This window comes from Poeciliopsis prolifica, unplaced genomic scaffold (assembly GCF_027474105.1).
Source record: "Poeciliopsis prolifica strain line A6 unplaced genomic scaffold, Auburn_PproV2 SCAFFOLD051, whole genome shotgun sequence".
Taxonomy (NCBI): domain Eukaryota; kingdom Metazoa; phylum Chordata; class Actinopteri; order Cyprinodontiformes; family Poeciliidae; genus Poeciliopsis; species Poeciliopsis prolifica.
Window position 1 is genome coordinate 955,526 of NW_026562426.1, and position 22,733 is coordinate 978,258.

At 39.5% G+C, this 22,733-nt stretch overlaps 1 protein-coding gene across 1 annotated transcript in view; it reads left to right on the top strand.

Moving 5' to 3' along the window:
• The first annotated feature begins 8,487 nt into the window (after positions 1–8,487).
• Positions 8,488–22,733, top strand: part of LOC129378189 (astrocytic phosphoprotein PEA-15) — a 40,833-nt gene continuing 26,587 nt past the window's right edge. The window contains exon 1 of the mRNA XM_055058481.1: positions 8,488–8,884. The gene's annotated coding sequence lies outside the window, so the exon portion shown is untranslated. The remainder of the gene's footprint in view (positions 8,885–22,733) is intronic.

Here is a 22,733-nt window from a genome sequence, read left to right on the forward strand (position 1 = left end):
CAAATCGAATTTTCTCCAACTTTTATCTCATTGATCTGAGACTTCCCTCGTAATTCTGCATCAGAAGAAGCCAATTCCCAACAAAAGGTCATTGCTACAAGTTATGCCTTTGTCTTCCTGAGCTTCCTTTGTCTTTTTATGATCTTGTGACAATACTGTTGGCTCCCGTTGCTCAACAACTTTCAAACTAATCCATAGACAGCGACATGACATCCATTTTTACTTTTGTAAACAAAGCGCTGTTGACTGATGTCTGTGTTGTTTGAGGGATTAAATGCGGTCGCCTTTAATTGTTTGATACTACCTACCAAAATAGGTACAATTTCAACAAAAATAGTACAGACATATCAAATGTTTGTAATATATACTTTATTTACAAAATAAAGAGAGAACAGTAGGTTTGACATGCATAATAATGTGGCTTGTCATGCTTGCTTTCTCTCATAAATAATATGCCTCTAAAAATTGCTTAACCAACTCCGAGTTGTGATCTCTTTAAAGCTACCGTGATGATAATAATTTTTGTATTCTCTATGCTAATGGACATGGTGTTTGTAATGTTACTATTCAGCGGAGTAGCACATGACATTAAATGGTCGTCGAGGTGGCTGAGATTGTCATCAGCGAGCAGATATGAACCATTTGTCATTTATCACTCTGAGCCGTCTGTGTCTGGGTTCAAAATGATGTCGGCTGCCCCGGTCAGCTCTAATGACAGTGATTAAAGCATCGCTCTTCTTTTCCGCTGCCGAGGTCATTCAAAGGCACCAGGTAGGAGACAAAGGAGCTGTAAATTATCTGACACAAAGAGTTGCGCATTTAGCCAAAGGCATGTTTAACTGTTACCAGGCCATAAAAGCCTGTTTCCAAGGGAATATTATTGTTTTAATATGAGTGGGTTCTCTCACTTAAAATGCTTGAAAATTCCCTATTCGGTTTCTGCGACCGGCGCTGCCTATATACTAGTGTACTCAGAAAAGGTTGGTTTTTATAAATGTTAGACTTTTGAAAGTTTATTTAATGCCATCAATATATCACAGAAATACCTTGTGTAAATAAGCAATATGTGGTGATATCAGATTTTCTAATTAGTCAAAATGGCTTCTCGTACATTGTTTTGCCCAGTCTTGACATTAGGGCTAATGCTAGCTGCTACAGCAAGCTAAAAAGTTAGTCATTTACCCAGTTAGCCAGTTTGTTAGGTAGCTGGTAAGGTAGCTAGTTTGAATTCCAACAGGGCACGTTGGCAACATTCATCCATTTTTCCTTCCAGTCTCTGAGCTGCTGAAAAATTACCTTGTTAGCTAGCACTTTACAATCCCATTAAATTCTTCTACCAAGAACAATTATTACACATTCCCGCATCATGCCTTACGCATCGGTCGTGACATCATCCTATGGAATGTGTGCTCAGCTACATGCTAGCACTTCACATTTCTCTGCTTCACTTCTACTTTCACATACAGAAAACAATAATGTTGGGTTTTTACTATGTGGAAATCAAAATGTCTATAAAGCAAGGTACATTTTTGGAGCTATTAATTGACATGGCCAGCTAGAAATATTCTCAGTTTAACCTGAGTGGCAGTAAAACCTAAGAAAACTTCACAAGCTAATACATTGGTTTTAACAGAATCAAAGCTTCCAAACATTCAGTTCAGTGATTCCTTGTTTTCATTGTTTCTTTTTCCCCTGATTCATGCTTCTGAATAAGCACATTCACTCACCCTGACACAACAATCCTCATCTGTCGCCGGAGTGGCTGATCTTTCCCTCCCCTCCGTAACATCTTCCATCTATTTCTCAACCAATTTCCTCCATCTTTCTCCTCCTTGCCTGCTACTGTTTCTCTTCCTTCCTCCCCTCTTTCCGTTCTTCCTTTCCTTCTCAGGGGCTGAATCCTCCGACTTGTTTTTGCTTGGAGGGGCTTCCTCTCTGTAGTCCTTTTCATCTCCCCACCAATAAACACACCAGTCTTGTGATGGAAAAAACAAGAACTCGCCTATTTTAGTCTGCTCTTGGGAAATCAGGAAGACACACACAGTGCGATGCTGCATGCACACAAAAACGCACACAAAAACAAAACAGACTTCTTTTCTTTTTTTTTTTTTATTAAAGTTAGCTGTTTTCTTCCTGCCCCAGAAGTACACAAGCACACTTCCACGCCCTCGGAAAGGAGATACAAATGAACTCCAATGGTTTTACAATGTGAAAAGCAGACACGGTTTGGCAAAGTGATATCTGATCTATGAAATTGCAACATTTGATCATTTTTACACTGGATCTGAGCTTTTGATCAACTCTGTTACCATGGGTGGGTTGCCATGGTAATGTAACTATTAATCCAAGTGAATTTTATTACCTAATTAATCCTTGTTCACATTACAGCTCTTGGGGAGAAAAGGGTGGATTACTTTTTCTGTTGGAAACAGAGAGTGGACTTCTTTTCTTTGTTAGCCTTGATTAAATTAATTATATTAGTGTTGCCAGTGCAGCCTTTCAATTATATATTTCTCTCAGTTAATTAGTATCTTATATTCAGGTCACTTTGAGAAAAAAGTGAGGAGAAAGTATTTTCTTTGTTTGTCTCAATGCTGTTTTGAGGATTAAGGCGAAAATAATGTGGTAAATGATGAGGGGAAAAGACAAAAAAGTATCTCTGCATTAAAGTTGAAATGTCTCAAAGACTCACTACAGCCTTGTGTATACGAGCAAGAAAACTATATACTTTAGAATAATATTTTAAAATAAATATCTGGAAAGCATTGGTAAATTGTTTAATATTTTATTTCAGATTTATTCTCAATTTTTTTTACTTCAGTCATGAAACTAAATTTTGACTTTTTTCTTAACATTTCAACTTTACTCAACTTTATTCCTAATAATTGGGGCCTGCCATAGAAATGTATGGCAGGCACCTATTGTTCTTCACTGCAAAATAACTGCTGCTTCCTACTACCGATAATGCGGCCAGTACCGCTGTGTGGCCCCTCACAATATATATTAAAACGTGCGGCTCGATCCCGTGAGGGGAGCTATTACTTTTGTTGGGATTTTGAGTAACTGTGGCGACATAATTAACAAAACACAAGCCAAATTCAAGTCAAAACAAAAGACTAACTGACACAAAACAGAGTCAGTTTCACTCAAAATAGACAGAATTTTGTCTCCCTCTGAGCTGCTCTTTAGAACTACAGTGATGGCAAAATGTCAGAATTACAAACATGGTGGAACAACTACAAGAAACTCATTGCATCTCTGAGTAGTGCTGTTTGTTATACCTTATCTGCATATCATCTAATGGTGGCAAAAGCAACAAAAAATCTAGTGTGGTCTGGACTTAAGATGGAGTAAATGCACACATATTCATGACATACTTTGATTAAATTCATAAATTTCAGTACCGAAGAATTTGCTTAATACCAGGCGAGTCTCTCTAACCTGAGAATGTGAACCAGGACTGGGCTGATTCTGTGACTTGAAATGATTTTAACAACATTCCTGGAGAAGATTCATAACTTATAACTTATAAGTCTGAAACAGGTGTTTCTTTTAAGTGTGCTACACTTAAAAGAGAAATTAATTTGATACATTAAAGAGTGATGTCATCACTACTGATGTCATTGTTACCATTGAAGCTGAACATTCTAATGGTGCATTCACATCAAACAGGTTTTGAGAGTCAGGCGATTCTGGTTTATATTCAAAGTCTATGTGGAGTGTCGGATGCACTAGAGGTGTCAAACACTCCAACAGCCCAGTGAATTAATTAATCAATTCTTTAATTTATTATCTTTGTGTTATTATTATCCATCCATCCACCCATCTATTTTCTTCCACTTATCTGGGGTCGGGTCGCGGGAGTAGCAGCTTAAGAAGGGAGGCCCAGACTTCCCTCTCCCCAGTCACTTGTTTCAACTCTTTGAACTCATTTGTGTGAAGTCTCAGCCGTCCGGGTTTTGGTTCTTCTAATAATCATTCAAAGAAACGACGACTGGACTAATTTTCCCAGAAACGTAATGTGTTTCACAGATTGGAGAAACGGCTAGAGTTTTCAAGATCTCCAGCAAAGCAGAGTTTGGAACCTTTTTTTCTTGTCTGAGTTTCATCTCCACAAAAACGATAAACAACATATGGCTTCTAAAGATCACCGTCTTCCTCATCCATCTCCCACTGAGAGCTATTTAAACCTCTGACATGTGACACGCCATCAGAAACACAGGCTGTTGCTTCACACTTGTGCTCATTTTTATTTTTATCAAGCCGTTTCTCTCAACTTTTGAGAAACAATTGGATAACTTTAGATATCTTGCTATTTACCGATGCTCAGTGTTATGGGATAAGCAGGGGAAGAAGGATGTGCGGGAAGGTGAGTTTGCATCTCTGTCAGTCCAAAGAGCTCTTTTGTCTTGTTTGCAAATGACTGTGCGCATTTGCATGCAATGAAACAGTCTGCCTATTGTACCAGTGAAACCAGCTAATGACAAGGCTATGGTTTAGTTTTTGTAGTGGAAGGTAAAGGAAAGGGTGTGCTTATATTTTATTTGTTCCCATACAAAAAGAGGCTTGCTGATTTCTGGTGGTTGTTTTTATTAAATCTGGACCAACAGGTGAGTTTCGTTACGCTGGATGGACAATTGGTATCAATGGAAAATGTTGAGTTTCTCAGGTACAGTAAGTACTGTAGTTTTGGTCAGAACAGGAAGTGAGATGTCACCATGTTGTGATACTATACGTCAGATAATCTGTGAAAAAAATGAAGTTGCTCCACCTGCTCCTACAGCTACTATTTCCATCTGGAAAAATGCACTGCTCCCGGTCTAAAACAACCAACCAGAGCCAGTGGGCGGGTTTTGGCACTGTAAATCATGCTTGTGTACACATTGCTAAATGTGCTAGCGGAAGAGAAATAACTTAACCCTTTTAGAAGAATCGTTTCTAAAAGTTAGCATGGCTTTCATCGGTGTCCGTGCTAACTAATGTTAGCATTCTTAGCAGGTTCTGCTATCAGGAAGAAGCTGTTGCATAGCAGGGAACAAGAAGGGTTGCAGGGATGTGCGTAAGCTTGATTGACAGCGCTAAGACCCTCCTATCTTAAACATGTGATGCATAGAAGCAGGATTCAGATTCTATGCGATATGTAATGTTTGTTACTGGTGGGCTGGTGACCCATAGATGCCACTATTTGCTGCAGAAATCTGACTTTGTTTAATGTTATCAGTGATGGTCCATTTTTTTTGTTTAGTTGAGTGATCCTTAAATTATTTAGAATATGGTATTTAAGGAGTTAATCCTTGACGATTGAGTAAGATCATAAGACCCACCACGACTCAATCATGAAACCACTTAAAAAAAACTCTACGGTTCATACTTTATAAAGTCCCAAACAATCGTTTCTGAAAATATAAATTGCATTTACGTAACTTTATTGTTGTTGTATAGCTTTTTGGCATTATCTAAAGTCTAAATATTTGGAACGTTTCCCAAAACCAGAGCGTGTAGTGCCTGTGTGCTTCTGGCAAAAAGGGGGGATTTCATTGTCGCCTCGGGGTCAAATGGGTTACAACAAAAGGTTTATTCATGGTCAGAGATTAGATGATCATCTTTATCACGAGTCACCAACCCAGAGCAGAGTCACAACTCTTTCACTTACCACGAATAAATGCATCTTTAAAAGACTGACGGTCATGAGACGTAGTCTTTTGGAAATTTCTTGCGCATTAAATCAGACAAACAGTGGCTCATTCATCTTGCATTAGCGGATCTGTAAACAAATCCGCTAATGCGGAAACATTCATCAAAAAGGGGTATCTGATTTGATGTTTGCTCATCTCTTTGAATTTTATGAATCAACTTTCACAGTGATGCAAACCTTGCTACAACTGCTTTAGAGTTCTTATCAAGTCTCTTACCTCCTTTGGTATTTTCAGTGGTTGACCAGTAAAGTCTTTAAAAGCATATTTTCCTTTCAATAAGCTCATAATTTAGGCACAGTTTTCACACAACCAGTAGAGCATATGCTGTCTTAAAATATTTCTACATAGACATAACTGGTCCATTAGCAGCGTTAGCGAAAACACATCAAGCGCATTGCAACTATCTGGCTGCGATTGTCATGACGTAATCCAATATCGTCCGATGACAACCTTAAAATCGCCTCTCATATTCTATCTCTAAGTCTATATCTTCTCCTATAATATCTTCTCAGAGCTGCAGTTTCCAAGCTTATGCCTCACAGAGAACCCATTGCCCCCTGAAGCCCCCATTGAGCTCCTTCAGACTAGCCAGCAGCAGTTAGCAAACACCTTGTGGAACTGCGCATTGGCTGAGCTCATTATACGAGCTACTTCTCAGTGAAATGCTGCTAAGCATTTTTGTTAAAGAATTAATAGAGGAGCCATGTTGTGAAGACTTCCTGAAGGCGGAGTTTCAGAAAGAGTGGGAGTTTTTAAAGAGACAGAGACCCAATTTGATGCCATTAAATTGCAAAGTCATATTTCTTTCAAGTCAGATTTGACATATGTGGCACTTTTGTGACAACTGAAGTAGTTGATTGATTGTGCTGTAAAATGGCAATATGTGCCTGAAAAGTCCATAATGCTCCCCCTTTAAATAGACACAAATCTAAGTCACATCCTACTTGTAAATTGTGCTGCTGTGAGATGTAGCGCAGAGGTTTATGTGAACAGTGAGCTTGTGGTTGTTTCTATGACTTTCAAACTGCAGGTGTACTGTTTTCAGTCACACCTCTAAATTACATTAATCCCTTTCTAGATACGTATAACCTTGTTGGCATACGTATTAATTGCACCACGTGGTGATCTTTCTTCCTGGACGCCAGGAGAGGGAAAGCAATGAATGATTCAACCACATTTTGAAGGGATCAACTCCCAGCTGTACAATTCCTGCTGTCTGGCTCTAACTTTTCAAAGAATGGAGTTCGTGTTGAATGATGGAGATGCGATGAAGAGAAAAAGAAACAGGAGGAGGGACTGGCCTGGCCTGGCCGAGTAGAAGACATCAGCTTTGAAAAATGTGTATGTGTGACAGTGTGTGTGTGTGTGTGTGTGCGCGTGTGCGTGCGTGTGTGAAACCTGACAGCTGCAAAGTGAGAGAGGGCTCACTCTGCTGCTTTTTATTAGAACCTGAAGCTGGACAGAAATAACAATAAAATCAAAATTAAACACTTGAATTAATTTTTTATGACATTTAGAGCAGAAAATGCAGCTCTCCTAGTTGATTTATAAGTACAATTTCCCATGTTTTGGATTTTCATCAAAAGCACAAGCCAACGTTGTGTTCTACATACAGTGAAACAAATATACCCAAATATTATACTGGGGGAAAAAACAATACATTATACACATGTTTAAGCTGGCTCAGCCCACACTTTACCCAGTTTTCAACAAAAGAAGTTGAAAACTGGGTTTTTGCTGTGTGTTTTCTGTCATCTTTGGTAACAGTGATAACATTTTTTAAGAGTCCTTTCCCACGACTACAGAGTGTTATTGTCTTTAGTTTTAAGGCGTAGAGTTTCTGTTGATTTACGCTGCGAAAGCATCTGGCATTTCCTTGGCTAATGAATAACAGCTAATACTAGGTGAAACAAAATTTTTTTTCAATGCGAAAACTGAACATGGCTAATGTAGTTTTCTATGTACTCTTTCATAGTTTGAAAAGTTCATAACATTCAGAAATTCAGAAATATTCCTTCTACAAAATTAAAGTACTCCGGCATTTACCTTAGAAATGTGAAAAAAGTGCTCTTCATATTGCACACATAAAGTGGGACACGATATGGTGGCACATTGACATTAGTTATAATCATAATTTAATCCAATACACAATTTAACTTAACCAAGTAATTTTATTGTCAAAACAATGAAATGGCAAACATCAAAGCGAAGTTGGCACAATTTTAAACTCCATATTTGTTCAGAGTCAATATTTTACAGTGTTACGGCTGCATTTAGAATATAATTGAATCAAATTATTTATCTCCCAAACCAATAAAAGAAGCAAAAAACCCTGTATGACCTAGATTTATCACACATTTTTCATGTTTAATTTTTATGATTATAAAAAGTCAAACATCTAAAATAAATGTTAATGTTCCTGTAACATTGTTATAGTAACATTAAAATAATATTAATAATAGTAGCAATAATTATAATAATCATTATTATTATAATACTTATTATTATTCGTCTTTTCTTATTTACGCGTCTAATAAAATATTTTTTCCATCGACAAAATGAAAAATTACACTTTTCCCTCAGAGTGAAGCGTCGCTCACGATAGACAATCTCCGAATGAATCGAGACAGCGTGCTCAGCCGTGACGGAGAGAGAGAGGGAGAGAGAGAGAAAGAGAGGGTCAGAGAGAGAGAGAGAGAGAGAGAGGGGGAGAGGGAGAGAGAGAGAGAGAGAGAGGGGGAGAGAGAGAGAGAGAGAGAGAGAGAGAGAGAGAGAGAGAGAGAGAGAGAGAGAGAGAGGAAAAGGCGTTTCCACGTTTCGGCAGCCGGTCACACAGTACCAGACTTCAGCGCGCGCAGATTCTCCGAGAGATTCCGACCAAACCCGAACCCAGCATTCCTCCGTTATCTCCCACGAGCTCAGACTGACAGCTGACCTGAGCCGTGTCCCTTTCACGGCAGCGGCTCCCTCTGACCAAACAAAAAAAAAAAAACAACAAAAACCATTGACCCATCATCACTCGAAGCCGTAAAACTGAACCAGACGAGGTGGACTCAATTCCTCTCACCCCTCCCCAGCACCACGTCTGTGCTCTCTGAGGCCGACACCGACACACTCCGAGGAAAATCTTTCGACCTGCTGCTCCCCTCGCCTCTGTCTTGTAACCGACTCATTTTGCTGCGCCCGGGGTGAGTACGTCTCCGTTCTTCCTGCTTTTATTCCCGTTTCGGGGTCGTCACTTTAAGACGCAGCTCCCTGGAGAGAGCGTCCTTCATTCATTTGTCTGAGCTGGGAGTCGAACCGGCTCCTCCATTCATGGACACGGTTCGCCTCTCCGCGTGCATACCATTGCAGGATGTCGATGGGGAAGAGCACTTCACATTTATTGTGGAAAATGTAGTTTTCTACCAAATGTAAGACATGTGTCGTCTAATTTAGATTAAGGACATTTCCTTTCCTCGGTATACCGTTGATTTTTACAATTGCGTGGCAAACTGGCCCCCTCCCCTCCTCCTCTCACATTCCCTTGGGGGCTTTCAGTCCATCAGCAGTTAAAGTTGTGTCGGAATCGTTGAGGCTGCTGGTTCACATGTCCCAGCGTCCTCATTTATTTATGTTCTGCAGCTGAACCACAACAAGTTAAAATGTAACCCAACTCTTATAACTTGGTGTTTCATTTGTTTATGGTGTCTCCAATTGTTTTGCACCAAAGCTTCTAAAGCAGGTGTGTCAAACTCATTTTTGTTTTGGGCCAAATCAATATCATGAAAGCTCTTAAAGGGCCGGTTGTGCCAGAATGTGTTGATAAAACCTGTTCACAAATTGTTAATATGTCAATAAATTCTTAAAATTACATAATATTTCTGAACATCTTTTCAGTGCCTTCAGAAACTAATAATAAATGCGACTGTTTATTTACTTACTGTATAAATCATGGACTATAATCATACATCAACTAAATTCTCAAGAAACTGGAGGGACTGATTGATATAAATTGGCAGTAAACAGATAAAAACTGCATTGATATGATTGATAATATAATATTTAATCACACTTAGTGTTTAGTATAGTCTGTGGAGGGCCACATAAAAAGCTTCCGCGGGCCGGATTTGGCCCCCGGGCCTTGAGTTTAACACATGTGTTCTAAAGTATTGCGACTGTAATAAAAACCCTCTGGTGGCTGGCAATTTGAATATGAGTGGATGGGGATGGATTTTTTTTTCCTTTTTTTTTATGAATGGATGGGAGTGCACAGCCAATAGGGAAGGGTTATTCTCCCCCAGCTACTGCACTTTATATATATATATATATATATATATATATATATATATATATATATATATATATATATATATATATATATATATATATATATATATAATACATTGGTTTCCCAACGTCTCACTGTTCAAACCAAAATGCATGACTTTTGTTTTGTAATTACTTTAAATAAAAGTCAGAAAAGCAACGATTATTCCTACTGCTGCTAAAACAATTCAACATGCTAATTATTAAAGTTTTATGTCGTGTAATGTAATAAAATTATATAAATTGTTTTATCTGTTTTTGCTCTTCAGACTGTAGTAGTTTTTTTTAGTCAGTCTACTTGTACCTAACCAGTTGTAAGCAGTTTTAACAGCTTCTATCTTTCTAAGGGCATTCTGAGTAAATATAACAATATACATACATATTCATACTTTTTAAAAAAAGAATTGACTAATTTGCTTATTTCTATCATTTCATTTATTTTCTAGTACTGTGTAGAAAAGGCTTGCATACTTTAAAGAAAAATTTGCAGAATATGCCAGTTTCTTTTTCTTTACTCTAACTAATGATGGATTAATTGAACACGAAAATAATTGTTAGTTGCAGCCTTACCCGGCTGTGGAGGTGAACGATTCAGTGACAGTCTTACTCCTTCACTGTTCTGTCCACTTTGGATTCAATGGGACTGAAACAAACCTACAGCATGTTGGTGCAACCGCCGTGCTTGACAGTTGGCGCAAAGTTTCCAGCTTCCAGTGCCTCACCTCGACCACGGCAAATGTATTTCGTGGTCCAATAGAGCTTAAATTTTTGTCATGTTTAAGCTTTACCTCGTACATGTGACCAGTTGCATTAGTATCCAAGAGAACGAGCTGATACATTTTTGCATATGTCCTGCCTCAAAACCATTTGAATGTGCTGGGAGTCTTTTTTTTTTTTTTTTTAGATTTTTAAGTTTAAGAAAGGGTCTCAACAAGATTTTTTTGAACTTTGCATTGAAAGACCATCTTTCAGGATGAAGCAGGGTTATAGATCGAACGGACCAAGCCTCAACCCTTTCAGAAATGTGTTTGCTGTTTTGTGTGTGTGAGCCTTGACTCAGCTTTTTGGAAGCTTGTCTCCTCTTTGTGATATTCATCGATCCGTCTGCTTAAACAGAGGGGAGAGAAAAAAAATCTGGGCAGCACAGCAGAAATGTGCTTCCTCTCTCGGGTTCACTTCCTCTGTGTGTGTGTGTGCGCGCGCATGTGTGTGTGTGTGGTTTCGGATGTCTCCCTCCCCACCCCCCCATCCTCTTCTCCTCCCTCCCACCACCACCAAAGCGGCCGCGGCCGCCGGGGAAATGTTTGTGGTTGACTGTTTGCAGGCTCAGAGTCAAACACAGATTTCGGGAAGATCAGTGTTAAACTGGTGGAGCTCAAAACGGTCAAAACAAAAGAGGAAATGCGTCAGTCATTTTTTTTCTTTCTTTTTTTTGTGACTTGGACTTCAAGTGCTTGGTCTGCAAGCTGCTTGTTGACACACATTTAGACTTAAGATAACTTCACCATCACCACAAGATAAGGAAATAAAACAAACTTTGTTGGCGTCCTTCCTCGTATTATTTATACCATTAGAGGAAGATGTCGCTCTCAGTAAGCTGAAACCCATTTAGTTACTGGATTTATTTATTTTTTTTAATGCCAAAGCTGACTCACGAAAGATAATTAGGGTCACTTCTGCAATCACAGGAAATGAGGAATTGAAAGGTGGATTAGCAAAAAAGAACCTCCCCTCCACCCCCCCCCAAAAAAAAGAAAAAACAGTACTTTAAATTTAGAAAGAATATGTATCATTTCCTCTCGACGTTCAGTGCATTACCAATAGCAAATAATTGCATTCTGAGAACTGGAATGAAATAGGTTACCTGTGTACAACTATAACTAGATCCTATCATCACATACAAGCATAATGGATCAGGAACTGCTTGAAAAGAAATGGTAAAGGGAATCTCCATCAAAGTCAACCTACTTTATTGAAGCTCTGTTAAGAAAAATGTACTTAAGCAATGAAAGAAAACAATGACGGTGAATGTGATCAGTCAGACCTTGGACACCATGCTAGTCCATTCTGCAGAGTAAAGACTTTTAGTAAAGATTAGGGTTGAGTGTTGCTAAGAACCTCACAATTCATTTGTAGATTTTGAGGCCACAATTTGATTTGATAACAATTATATCAATATTGATTTCAATACTTTGTGAAACATGTTGATCTTTGATTTAACCATTAAACATATGAGGTAATGATGATTAAAACCTTCACACAAACATTTTGCAGTTATACTATCAATCCCTATAGTATTCAGCTGCTCATGAGATTGACCCGAGGCATTTATATGTCTTTTACTTTTGTCGAGATCCTGTTTGACTTTAGAAAATGTAATAAAATGTTTTCCGTGCTGTTCATGCTCTGGATTATGAGATTGACAAAGTTTGACTATATTTTGCGCTCGTTTTCCACCAAATCACTTTGAAACAACTGAACACTTTGTCAGAGAGGTTCAATTCCTCCAGGAAAGGGGCATTTACTTTGGGACAAATTGCAACCGCTGATTGGTCAGTTGCTGGCAAACCCACTGGATTGATTTGACAGGTGGGTGTCAAGTCAATTCCACTCATGAAAGTTGGACGTAGGAATAAATAACTTCTAAACACATCTAGTGATAAAAAAGAGAACGATATTGATGAGGCATTGACAGTAAAGGATTCATTTGCACGTTAATCAAAGTGGACATGTAGTCGTAAATGTGCACCATCAATGCCTTCATGATAATTGCAAAAATATGTCCATCTTGTGGCCTTTTTTTAGGTTGCTTAAATTGACTCTAAAAATGTCTCTAGTCTCCAATTTACAATTTGAGTGTCAGGAGAACCTGATATTTGGAAAAGCCTTCACATCACCAAGGTTTCTGCCATGCGATATTCAGTGAAACCTAGCCTCAGCCGGATTCAACAATAAAGGATGTCATCACAGAACACAAGGTAATTAAAGTCACATTATTAACGAAGACCCTCAGAGACCTTTGTGATCTTAAAGGATGTTCTTGGATATCATGGATCATCTAACAGGTCCAGTGATGTGCAGTCTGATCATATCTCCCGGGAAGATATGAATTACAGAGAGTCAACGTCACTGTGGGGTGTTGCATTCCTACCTGGAATCTGTTTCCTTGGACTCCTCTGAACTATGTTTCTCATTGCTGTATAGCATGCAGAGATGACCGAATATGTTTCACCACAGCATAATAAAAATATATTATAGCCAATATATTGTGGTCCTGTATGCATTTGTTGCAGAATAGTGCTGAATAGTGTACATAAAGGTTGTACAATTCACAATGGTAAAGGTAGATTAGTTTTAGTAAAGGAATTAAACTATCTTAAGATTTTTTGGCTACACAAAATGGAGATCATAAATATGTACTTTGTATTATATCAAAACACACACAAGTTTGTGTTTTTCAGTACGACAAGGGGTATGAATACTTTCACAAGGCTCTGTGCAGAGAAAGAGAGCGGTGGCTTCTGCTCGCGGTAGAGCTGAGCTCCATGGGGTCTGACGTTCCAGTCATTTGGGTCACTGGAAGTGATACCGCCTGCAGGACAGAGTCTGTGTGGGCAAGAGTGAAAACCAGCACTGAGAGCCAGGCTCACCGCCCCCACTGAAGTAAAAATGTCTTTAGCCAACTCTTATTTGTTGTGTTTAAACATATCCAGAGGAGTGGACATTCTCCTTGTGGCCAAACAGGAAGTGATCTCCCCCTCCCCACCTCCTTGTTACATCACAGCTTGGTTCCAGTTTTTAAGTACCTGCCATATTTGATGTTTTCCCACTTGCAATGAACAACAAGAATCTAAATTTATCATTTATGTGAGTTGAAAATAAAGATTTACCTTCATTCAGAGTATATCTAAAACATGTGCAGTGATTCATTGTAAACCACCACAGAGGTTAAGCCTTTCCCTCTGACGCTTGTGCAGATTTAATCCCTCTGGCAACTGCTCATGATCTCTCGTCGTCTGCATGTTTTTGTTTCTTCTGCTGTTGTAGAGCTCCGGTTTGTTGACTAGGTTTGGAAACGTTCTGCATCGTTTGTGTGTGTATGTGTATATGTATATATGTATGTATGTATATGTATGTGTATATATATTTCATGTACTGCATGAGAAGCAAATGTCCAGCGATGATTGCATGAGCACAGCTGTGGAATCATTCCATAAATCCAATCTGTCTGTATTTCACAGTGACCAAAATAGTGGATAAAATGACCCAAACACGTAGACTGGCTGAACAACACAAACAGCACTGAAAATTCACTGTACTTTCACACACACACGCACAACAATTGCGCGATTTGATTTAGGACACCCGTTTTTCCCCCCCGGTGGGCATAATCTGCTCTGCAGCTTGCCTCTGAATGAAACGCCTCGGTGGGCCTGATTGGATTTCATAAGACCTAATTCGACTGAGGCAGGAGGGATAGGACGCAAATGCATGCTTGCGTTGTGCTTGAAAGTGTGTATGTGCGTGTGTGTCTCTTTTAGATGCTACAGGATACCATCAGGGGTCAGATCAAGGTGTTAGCCTGTCTTTCACACACACGCATACATGCTCAAATACATTCCGCACGCTAATGTCTGACAGCATGCACCGAAAGCTTCAAAATCAGAAATGTTACAAACTGCATGCAAATAATGTTTTTAAAAAGTTGGTTTTGTTCAGTTGTCAGCCCCAGTTCAACAAAAGGGCCGGCATCCCTCTTAGTGCTGGTTACATAATGAATTTCACATCTGCTACTGACGTTTTTTTTTTTTTCCCCTTACTGACCTGCATGCTGCGCTCCATTCACTTAGCTACGTTGAGGTATAACAGGAAAACAGTCACCAGGGAGCCTCGTCTTCTATTTTTAACAGGCTGGAGGGAAAACACAATGACTTCCACTGCATCCTTTTTTCTATCATCTCTGACACTGACAGGAGGTGCCTTTACTTTACGTTCCAGTGGCGAAATGAAGTCATTGAAACAGACCTGTGAAAAGCGCAGGTGCAGAAAAAGCATGAGGAATGACATGGTATCTATTAGAAATGACATTTGCTAAAAAGCTAACATGAGTTTTAGCATTGCTAACCTCATGCTGTGCTAATTATGAGATGCTTAAAACTACTTTACCATCGATTTTGTTAAGAATCATAAACATTTGGATGTATTTAAAATTATTTTCTTTTTGCCGTTTTCTGCTGGATGCCATTTAAATGTATTCGCCCTTAGTAACATGACACAGTAACACTAGATACCACATTTCAAATACACTTTGTACTTCCTAAGATGTATTAAGTTCATTTCAAATATGTCTCTCAAAAAGAGGCAAAGGGATCAAGAGGTTAAATATGATAAAAAAAATTTTTTTACACATATTTAAAGGTAAACTCACATTATGACAAAACTACTGCTGTTGTTTTGCAGAACACTTCCACACCTACGTTCCCAAAACCCACACACTATTCAGAACGGTAACCCATTTTAAATCACAGATGCTTGAAATATGTGACGGGACTTGATTTTCCAGAGAAATCGCTTACTTACATTTAGACTGGTGTAATATTCATTTTCAATATGCAAGATATTAAAGAGACTTTAAATTAGCTTGGAGTTAGGTAATTATTCAGTTTTTGGTCTATAAGGTTGCATGCACACTTGACACGCTTAGTTTTAGGGCTAAAACAACAATATTATTTCTGTTGACCTGGAATGACTTTATGCAATGAGTAAATAAAAAGAAGCTATTGCTTTAATGTATCTAAAATCAAGGCCTTAAATTTTTTTAAATTCATAAACAAATGTAGGTTGACCTTAGGTCTGTTTTTTTTTCTTGCACGACGAGCTGCTAACATAGTTTACTAGCTACCTGTATAACAGTTTTTTTTTTACATCTATCATCAGTAAGTGAAAATGTATCGCCATTTAGCTGGATCATGCTCATTTTCACCACTTGCTCACTTCTGTTGGTAACACATATGAGGCTAAGTTCATTCTGTGCAAAAAAAACTTTGGACACTATGGAGGTTAAAGTTATATATAGTGTGAGAAGCACAAAGCTACTGCCAAGAGCAGCAAACAGACCACAGAAATTTCACAGTGTTTTGCTATGCCTAATTAACAGCAGGTTATCCAGCCATCCCTACCTTAAAAAGTCTTCAATTTGATTTGTTAAAACTCATCGTGTCGTGTTAGCCACTTCTCTGACACTCTTATCTCTGGTCATAATATTTATTCCTCGACCCATCATCTGCCCTCTGCAGAACGCCCACTCTAACTCTTATCAACAACGCATTACAAACTTGACATTTTTTGCAGGTCATTAGCAATTTCTGCTCATGGTTCCTTATCCATTAATGTTCCAATGCTTTAACCAATATTATTAATACCACAATAAACTAGAACAGGCTCACTAAATATGTGCACGTGTGTGTGTGTGCCTTAGATGCTCGTTGGATGACGATGTTGAATCTTTGTGTCTGTATGTGTGTGTGTGTGATTGTGAGTGAAGGTTGGGGTGTGGGCGGAAAGCATGGCTTTGGAACAGTTGGACTTGATGAGCAATGCATGTACTGACGGGACTCATTGTGTTGGTGAGGTGATTCAGAGCTGTGGCTGCTTATTTCTGGTGCACCGAATTGGATGTGATCTGCACCAAATGTTTGCATGGTTTCTCTAACGGCATTTGTTTTCTGCTCCACGCAGCTGCCTCACCGAGGAGCGACCATCCATGTCGACGAGGAACATTTGCTTTCTGAAATGGCGTGTTAAACGTCCGTATGTGCGAGTTCATTTATGATATGGGTTGGAAACACACCAGCAATGAAACACACCAGCATCTAAACACACATACACACTCATGCTCGCAGCGTCTCCTCGCTTCAGTACAAATTCAGGCGTCAAACTTGTTTGACGTTGCTTATATAACCCTCCGAGGACCCCGAGTACCCACATAGCAGTCGAGGTACTGCGTCTTGCACTAATGCATTTTACCGTCACACAAAGACCCGCCTGGAAGCTTTTATGTAACACCTCGCGCCAAGATTTCTGAGAAGTCAAATGCAAAGCGGGCAGCAAGCAGCAACCCTAACCACATCTGCTCTTGTTGTTTTCTGACATGCAGTCTGAACCCATCTTTTAGAGCATCTGGGCGGCAATGGGTTATGTGAGATTCTCTGAAAGCATCAAAAGAAAATCATTCAATAAGTGCACAGAGGCTCTCTGTCTGCAGAAAACATGTCTCTAAATAAGACTTAGTCTAGTTTTCATCTAGACATATGAATGTAGACACACTCAAATCACTAAAAATTCTGTCTTATTGCTTTTGGGGCTGTGGGTGCAAACCACGGGATCTGGTGTGTCACACATCCACAGAGATAACTCACCTGAGATTGGATAGAAACCATGAAACTGTTTCATGTTTAAATATGAAAATGAAATTGTTTGTTTGTTTGTTTATGCAGACCTATAAAACCATAAAATATGACACATTACAAGCCCTGTTCCCAGAAATTTGTGGAAAATCTGTGGAAATCTGAATCAGTGCAACAGGTACTCCTGCTGCACTGATTCTATTCTTTGACTGATAACTTACGAATAAATCTTTGCTAACCAGGATAAATGGAAAGCGTCACTCAGTTTCCAGGAGGCATTTCTCAGATTTGTTTAGCAGTTTAAGTGTCCTTCCAGCAGTGAAATACTTTATTGTGTGCACACCATCACTGCTAAAACCCTTTCAGTCATCACAGTCATACTGCACACTTTATCACAGAGGTTTAGTCAAAATAAATACTGAGAGGCTGTCCATGTTCGGAGAAAGAACAAACGCTCAACCAGAATGAGAAGAAAATGGTTCAATACTTCCACTGTTCCCCTTGTTCTGTAGCTCCTGGGCTGACATCAGGGAGCCGTGTAGCTAAAACAAATAGAAGTTCAAGGCTTGTATTACATGAGCTGTAATTGAATTTGAGCAATTGTGGTGACGAAAGTTGCTTTTTACCCATGCTGGTAATGACTGCTGGGAGACGGAGCATCGAGCTTTGCTGGTTGCTAAGGCAGGTTTGGTTACTAAGAAACTAATTAGAAATGTGTCAAATTATTGCTGCTGGTGCTTTACAGAGTTACCATGATACAGTGAAGACGATAAAGTGAAAAGAACTGCAAAACGCCTCTGCGTGTTTATCTCCAGAACGATGGACTTTGTTGGCTCATTCGTCTCTTGCTCGGAGTCAGAAACTAGATCTTCATCACATCCTTGTCAATGAACAAGTCGCCCTCACATTAGGCCGGAAATGCTGTTCTGCCAACGAAAGCAGTCGTTTAACCGAGTTATTACCACGGCAACATCAAGGACAGCAACCTGGACTGTCTCGCTGGGGATTCATCGAAAGTTGGGTTGCCACAGAAATCCATAAAGAGAGGCTGTGATGTGCATATGAAGTGCAGCTGCTACCTGATGCAGGATGATGGACGGAGTTTCATTTCCTGTGAACAGTACCAACCTTCCTCCCCCAGTGCCGGTGTGCTCAATCCGCTAATGGAGCAGCAGGGAGGACTGGGGGACGGCGGCAAGAGAGACGGAGTGTAATAAAGGAGCGCAGGTTTTTGAGTCTCGCCTGGAGTCTAACACAGACTGAACAAGTTGTTTAATCTCTAATGGACTCTTAGGGGGTCTGTGTGTGTGTGTGTGTGTGTGTGTGTGTGTGTGTGTGTGTGTGTGTGTGTGTAGGGCCGCTTCCCCTTCCAGTTCCTGATCGTTTGACTCCACTCCGCTGCAAGTGTGTCTGCGCGCGCCTTTCCCTCTCCCCATTCAGCAACCAATGATGACTCATACTAGCACCCCTCCACTCCACATCCTTCTCTTCTTCCTCGCCGGCCTGTTTTTTGTCACCTCCTCTTCCTCTCTTCCTTGTTCGCGTTCCTCCTCTTTCAGAGGCTCAGAGCAGATGTGCCTTGGGCTGGTTACCGTAGAAACTTTGGGTCCTTTAGATTTTGTTAGTCACTGACAAATAAGTGCTTGTTATTGTGCAATTAATAGCTGTTTACAGTGTTAAAGGTCTTCATTTTGGTGCTGGCTCAATAGAAACAAATAATAAAACAAATAATAGGCAAAAGTGGGAGGTAATGCAAAGTAACTTTGTCTTGGGTGTCATTGCAAGAGTTTTCAAAATGCTGATTTTTAAAAAATATAAGACATAATCTCTTTCACAACTTGTCCAAATCAAAGTTATTGTGCTCATTTTAATTTCATGTTGTTGATTTCTTGGTTGTGACTCTCATTAGGCCAATTTAAAAACTACAGTTCGTTAAACACTCAACATATAGTTCAACTATTCTACCAGATAGCGTGACTATTTTTCCAACTATCATTTGCTTGTATGTTTAGTTGGTGCATTTTGTAATGCTTTGCTTAAATAAACAGTATATACAGTAGAGATAACATGATAAACATTTTTTTTTGCAAAAGTAGGAATTACTGTTGTATCTCTGTTTTAAATTAAAGCGGTTAGGTCATGTTACACGTTTTTGTTTTCTTTTATTCTGTGCTGGCTTTTAGGTAAGGGTATCATTATATTGTGCGACTTTCATTCTCCAAAACAACTTTTTTTTCCCCCAGTTTTTAAAGACGTGGCTCAAAACTCTTGGTAAAATATCAATGGTTGTATCCTGTGTTTGCAAAACAGTTAACCAGCAGATAAAAGTCCAAACACAAAGACGCTGGGAAAGAAAATCTTGGCTCCCTTCGCCCCTTTTCTTGCAGCGATGGAAAGTACAACAAAGGCAGCTTTTCCTCCTCCCAGTTCTGTGCTGCTTCCAGCTCCTCTACTAACTCCTTCTTGTCTCGCAGCAGAGCTGCACGGTTGCAGACAGCACTCTTGTTCTGCTTTCCGTACGGGATGCAAATCTGTGTTCATCGAGTTCATTTTTGCCATTTTCACAACGTGTGATTGCGCGTCGAACAGTAGTGTTGATATTTGTGTACGGCTTAAGTTATGTGTGGGTGTGTTATCTGTGCATCTCTGCAAGCTTGTCATGTGGAATGTTACAGGCATGGATGCATGGCCTATTTCCCTACGTGTGCGTGTGTGAATTGTGTATGTGCGTGTGTCTACAGCTGTGGCTTCTGCCCTCTGTGTAAAGTGAGGTTATGGCATCCTGTTCCTCTTCCTCGCTGCATCTCCATCTGGAGTTGATCCAGCCTCAGTGAACTCTGCTTTACAGTAGGATACAGCTCCATTATCACAGTGGAGAGCGTGGGCATCCGGACCAAGGCTTGTTGTGTTACTGCGTGGATGTGTGTGTGTGTTCTTGTTAGTGCTGTTTAATTTATCAAACTGGCATAACTTGTTTTTTTAACAATTTTATTGTATTTTATTTATATATATTTTTTTAAAACTAAAAAAAAAAACATTATCTGCTATGCCTGAGGGTTCTCCCATAAACAGCTGACTAAATATACAGATTAAAGGATAAAGACTACTCATTAAAAAGGTAATTCTATTGACCTTTTGCAACTCCAACACCTAATCACGTTGAGTCACCATGATGGACGATGGACAACCAGCCTGCTTTTTCGGGCCTGGTAGACTTTCCTCATCAAAAAATGACAAGTTTGCTTGGCGTCGTTGTCCGTTTATGTCTTCTGAGATGATATGCGTGAATGAAAAGTTTTTTTTCCTGACGGTATCCTGTTAGTTGCAGTGAAAAGGAACTTTGTCTTTATTTTTCTGCTAAAGAGGAAGCAACTGTGGCTAAAAATCGAGCAGATTTTATGTCGTTTAAAGTTTCTAATAAGGCACAGTGAACATGTTTGGGTCCGTTTCCATCTCAGTTCGGGCAACCAAACGGCAGATGCCTTACAGGTGCCTTACACGGCCAGAACGAACCCTGGGATAGCAGCCTAACACCCGCACTAACGCATATGCCTCAGGTTTGTCAATGCTACCTGCCAACAGCGTTCTGTCGAAGGCGAAATGTTCACACGTCGATGTTGGCGCGGAGGCAGCGACAACGTGGGCTTGTGCAGGTGTCTGTTAGGTACAGATGTGAGCCTGACAATGAAAACAGACGTCGGAGCGAGAGGGGGAGGAGGCGACGTGGCTATGAGGAGAACAGAGCGACGGTTGCCACAGCACATTTCCATTAACAAAATCAGATGAAGGAACAGAACTCATCAATTTGTCAATTAAATTACTTTTTTTAAGCAAAGTATAGAGTGAGCACACTGCAAACAGCAAAAGTGGGTGTCATAAAGCATTGCTTTACATGTCTGTCTATAAAAGTGATTTTGACTATGTGTGTGTGTGTTGGCTCGGCTCAGCATTCATTTCTTTGTCTTTGCATATTGCTGAGGGAAGAAGAGGAAGTACAGAGTACAGAGGTGCTGCTGTTTTTTTTTTCGTTTTTTTTTTAACAGAGCATAAGAAGCCATGTTACTCACAGAGAACGCTTCGGTCTCTTCGGTCAGCCATACTTTGATTGTTTGATGCTGCTGAAAAGGTCAACACATCCGTTACGAGAGGCAGCGATCTTGTTCGGCTTTTATTTCATAGGTTCCAAAAGACAGCTAAAAACCTTTGAGCTGTTCCAACCGCACGGCTCGGACAGCAGTCAACTAAAAAAAAAAACAGAGCTGGGAATTGAGCATTTGCGCTTTTGTGGTCAAAGTAACTTTTTTTTTTTTTTCAAATTTAAAATGCAAAAATTAGTCATTTCAATTATTTTTTCTGCAAGATTTGTTTGTTTCAAACAGACACCAGAGTTTGAAAATCACTTGTCTAAACATAGAATGCTGAGATCACGCGAGTATCATTATGAAGGGGAAATAAAAAAAATCGAGGGAGTGAATGAGAAAGAAGAGAGAGAGAGACAAGATGTTACAGATGTTTGAGGTGGAGAAGGGCAAGTGCTGAAAATGAATTGGGTTGTTGAGAAGAAGCATTGGAAATGATGTGAAAAGAGAAAATGATGCAACATGTTTTTTTTTTCTTTTTTTCCCCCATCCTCGTCTTTCCTCACCTGACGATCTCACCTGAAAACGTTTAACTATTTTTTTCCTCATCAGTTGTTCGCTCTCTTGGAAATATTTTAAGACCCGACATATGATTGTCATTTTAAAGCTAATGTCCCTTTGTCTTATTTGTCTCTTTAATATTCAAATTGGGCAAATTAACTACATGAATTATATTAGAGAGTTTGTTTATTTTCCGAAAGACCAACAGTGCATCAAAGAGAAGCAGCTGTTCTGTCATTAAAATAAGTTTTTTTTAATAGGAATTCTTCAGAATTCATGTTTCTGTATATGTATGCACTTGTTTTATTTCCTGATACTCAGCTTGTAAAACTACACTACTACACTTTCATGAACCCTCATATTAAACCCAATGATGCTTTTCACTCCATAATTAGTTTCTGAAGTGGAAAAGGTAGTTCCTGCTCAGCTTCCTGGACATAATTTAGCTCGTTTTCAACAGTTTCAATCCATGCTGTGAACTTTGACCCCTTGAGGAAATGAACCTGTGCTAGAATGATGTGCTCTCTCATCTGGAGCTCATCTCCTCGTTAGGAGAGTGCCGTAGACGCGTCTCAAACACAGGTTTGAGATGTGTGTGTGTGATGCACACACACCTGCCCGACTGTCATGAGATAATCTTCACAATTTAGCTTGATTTTTCTGATTTCTGGGTGTCTTGTCAA